The sequence below is a fragment of the Callorhinus ursinus genome, unplaced genomic scaffold, assembly GCF_003265705.2.
Source record: "Callorhinus ursinus isolate GAN/ISIS: 27379988/994484 unplaced genomic scaffold, GSC_fseal_2.0 scaffold6, whole genome shotgun sequence".
In the NCBI taxonomy this organism is placed as follows: Eukaryota; Metazoa; Chordata; class Mammalia; order Carnivora; family Otariidae; genus Callorhinus; species Callorhinus ursinus.
In genome coordinates this window covers 68,149,978-68,154,271 of record NW_027397068.1, presented here as the reverse complement: position 1 = coordinate 68,154,271, position 4,294 = coordinate 68,149,978, and the positions used below count along the sequence as shown (strand labels likewise).

Below are 4,294 nucleotides of genomic sequence, written 5' to 3'. Positions count from 1 at the left end.
CTCTTCTGTAATTGCCTTAACAATACAACTCTATTACTCAGTTTTCTTCAGGTTTGTCTGAAAGTAGGTGCTGGTTGTTGTTGCAGGTCAAATCCAACCTCAAAGGGCAAAGATTTTTTCACCACTGAAAAATTTCAAAAGAATATACTGTATTCTGTGAAGGTAATTCTAAAAGAAGCTCTCTTGAATTGTTTAAACAACAACAACCTCACTGGAAAAAATATATATTCTCTTGGACTGACCATTTAAATGTAGGCATGCTCTTCAGGCTGTTCGAGTCATGGATAATTGTTTTAAAATACGATTTGTTTTATAGTTAGAGCTTTTAGAGCACTTAAAGTAGGATTAACGTCTATATATTGCAGACATGATTAAGCTACTTTTCTATCATTTGCTTGAATTCTTCACAGAAAGTGATGTAGTATAGTTTTGGTCTTCAGCATTATGACTCTGAAGCCACTGTTGGTAAGAATATAATTTGTTTTTATGTCTTAAAATTCTGTTTGCATGTAATTATTCTGGATCAAGATTGTGCTATAAAACAGATTCTCCTGAACAAAGGGAAATTCTAACTTACCCTATGAATTACAAATAGATTCTATTTGAATAACTGACCAGTATGCCAGTGTTTTCTCTTTATTTCTTGTTTCACTTTATTAATCTATCAATCTATCAGTTAAGATTTCAAAAAGCTCCATCAAAACATTAATACAGCTTTTCCCGTAGGAGCCGCCGGGTTGAGAGGAGCGTGGCCCTCTCCTCTCCCCGCGATGGCGTGTGCTCGTCCATTGATATCTGTGTACTCCGAAAAGGGGGAATCATCTGGCAAAAATGTTACTTTGCCTGCTGTGTTCAAGGCTCCTATTCGACCTGATATCGTGAACTTTGTTCACACCAACTTGCGCAAAAACAACAGACAGCCGTATGCTGTCAGTGAATTGGCAGGTCATCAAGCCAGTGCTGAGTCTTGGGGTACTGGCAGAGCTGTGGCTCGAATTCCCAGAGTTCAAGGCGGAGGGACTCACCGTTCTGGCCAGGGTGCTTTTGGAAATATGTGTCGTGGGGGCCGCATGTTTGCACCAACCAAAACCTGGCGCCATTGGCATCGCAGAGTAAACGCAACACAGAAGCGATATGCCATCTGCTCTGCCCTGGCTGCCTCAACCTTACCAGCACTGGTCATGTCTAAAGGTCATCGTATTGAGGAAGTTCCTGAACTTCCTTTGGTGGTTGAAGATAAAGTTGAAGGCTACAAGAAGACCAAGGAGGCTGTTTTGCTTCTTAAGAAACTTAAAGCCTGAACGATATCAAAAAGGTCTGTGCCTCTCAGCGAATGAGAGCTGGCAAGGGCAGAATGAGAAACCACCGTCGTATCCAGCGCAGGGGACCCTGCATCATCTACAGTGAAGACAACGGTATCATCAGGGCCTTCAGAAACATCCCTGGAATTACTTTACTTAATGTAAGCAAACTGGACATTTTGAAACTTGCTCCTGGTGGGCATGTGGGACGTTTCTGCATTTGGACTGAAAGTGCTTTCCACAAGTTAGACGATCTGAATGGCACTTGGTGTAAGGCTGCCTCCCTCAAGAGTAACTACAACCTTCCCATGCATAAGATGCTTAATACAGACCTTAGCAGAATCTTGAAAAGTCCAGAGATCCAAAGAGCCCTCCGAGCACCACGCAAGAAGATTCATCGCAGAGTCCTGAAGAAGAATCCACTGAAGAACCTGAGAATCATGTTGAAGCTCAACCCATATGCAAAGACCATGCGCCGGAATACCATTCTTCGCCAGGCCAAGAATCACAAACTCCGAATGGGTAGGGCAGCCGCAGCCTTAGAAGCCAAATCAGATGAGAAGGGGGTTCCAGGCAAGAAGCCTGTGGTTGGGAAGAAAGGAAAGAAGGCTGTTGGTGTGAAGAAGCAGAAGAAACCTGTGGTGGGGAAAAAGGCTGCAGCTACCAAGAAACCAGCAGCTGACAAGAAGCCTGCAGAAAAGAAACCCACTGCAGAGAAGCCTACTGCCTAAAAACGTAGGTTAATTCTATAAAAGTCAAATCATTTTGGACAGCTAATTTTGAATAAAGACCTGATCAAAGCCAGTGAGGAAAAAAAACCATTAATACATTTTTGGGTGTATTTTTATTATTATTTCACAGAGCTGTTAGTCCTGCCTTCCAGGTGCATTAAGAGGTACAAAGGATTCTTTTGGGACCCGCTTAGCTCCACCCTTTCCTCTGGGTCATGCGACAGGATAATGGAGTCAAGATCACATGGGAATTTGCAACGGCTGGTTGAACATTGGAGTGTGGCCCAAACTCCCTTTTTCTATTCCCCCAAAACTGTATAGATACCCCTATTTGTTAAGCAGGTCTTCTGGGATCCAAAAAAAAAAAATTACGTAAAAGTCTTAAGAACATTTTTATAAACATTCGGTTGTCAAATTCATTCTTGAATTGGGCATTATTTCCAATCAAGTAAATATTGGCAAAAAATTCTTCAGTTGTCAACTGTGTGTCAAGCACTCACCACAGACTCTGCATTGGGTGTGGAGCCTGCTCAAGCTTCTCTTTCTGCCTCCTGTCCCCCACCCCGCCCGTGCAGGCACACTCTCTCTCTCAAAAACAACAAAACCCCACCACATATGCCACACATGATAATTGCATTTTATTCTGATTTCTGTGATTCAGAGCATTGGATCTTGCTGTTAATCTGAACATTTTCGATTTCATCATACCTGACTATGGGGCAGTGGTGAGCTGGTTGTTTCTTTGTAATAATTTGTAAGTTTTTAAAAGATGTAGGTCTCAGTCAACTAAAAACTGTATGGAATTTATTTGACATCATTATATAAATTAAATTTATATATCAGGCATAAATGTATTTGCAATTGTTAATATTCCTTATTAGAGTCCCCCAAAGCACCGTTTTAGACCTGAAAGGAGAATGATTTACTTACCTAGTGCAAATAACTTACCGAGAGAGAAACCTGTAAGGAAGTAAGAAAATCTGGCAAAGACATGGCTTTCAATGGAGCCCAAGGGTAGCTCTGGAGTGTGAATGGTACTCTAGGATTATCTCACCTTGCAGCAAGGGGACTATGCTTTTTCAGCTCAGCCAGTGGCTGTGCCCTGCCCTGTGGGGAGTGGGAGGAGGCACTTAACCCCTTAGGCAGTTCTTGGTGAGGACAGTTCTCCAGAGAAGGGGGCAACTGTGAGCCACCAGCAGCCAGCACTCACTGGGGGCACCAGCCTTGTAAACGGATGGGACAAGGCACCAACGCTGTCTGCTACAGGCTTCCAAGGAAGCTCTTTAGGGAGCAATCAGCAGTAATCTAAAAAAAAAAAAAAAAAAAAAGAGAAACTTTGATTTGGCTGCCCTTTGAGATGTGGAATTATTTTTCAGTTTACTCAATCATTAATTGACTATTGCTCAGAGAAAGTGAATCTGCACAGTTATATCTATAAATCAAAAGAAAAGGGGGAACTGAATAGTCTTACCCTCAGACTTTTGAGAACTGGAAGTTTTTTGCTAATTTAGTAAATCTGAGCTCAAACCATCCCTCCACCTCCTAAACTATTTTGGTTTTCGGGAAGTAAAGACTCTTTGGGAATGAAAATAGCAACAACAACTGACACTCATTTTATTAAAAACTAAAAGCCATGCATTAAAAAAAGAATTATTTTCTTTATTTTATAAACGGGAGAAACAACTACATGTTCATTGGAGCATGTACAATTGGAAACATGAGAGGTATTTAGAGAATGAGACAGTCATTTCACCTCTGCCCATTGCTGAACCCAGCCTTCTGAGGTTTCCACTGTGAAAGTTTTAGTATTACTCCACTCATTTAACTGTGTGAATATAAACACAGAAAACATGTAGCATACTTCGAGCTTCCTTTTCTGTTTTATAATAAAAGGGCATCCTTTTTCTAAAAGGTAGATATATGACATACTCTGGCCCTGGTTCAGTGAGCAGGCTTTGTGCTTCGCTTTGCTTTGGAACGATAAAAAGTTGAATTCCATACTTAGGGGCCCAGAGGTAAGGGTTACAGGATATCTGGTCAAGAAGGAAATGTGGCCTTTGGACAAGGTAAGAGGACGAAAATAGCTGCATTGGGAGGTTGATGCCCTTGACCATAAGGTCAGGCTTTAGAGTTTTGAACTCTTCAAGAATATTTTGAAGTCATTTTGGCAGAGAGCTAAAGTTTTTAATTTTTATGTTTTGGACTAGATCTTTGGAAAGCTATCTGTTGTTTTTCCTTATGACTCTATGCAGAGGCAGCATA

General features: G+C 41.3%; 1 pseudogene; it reads left to right on the top strand.

The window, feature by feature from the left end:
• Window positions 1–719: 719 nt before the first annotated feature.
• LOC112819347 (large ribosomal subunit protein uL4 pseudogene) lies at window positions 720–2,101 on the top strand (annotated as a pseudogene).
• The last annotated feature ends 2,193 nt before the right edge of the window (window positions 2,102–4,294 follow it).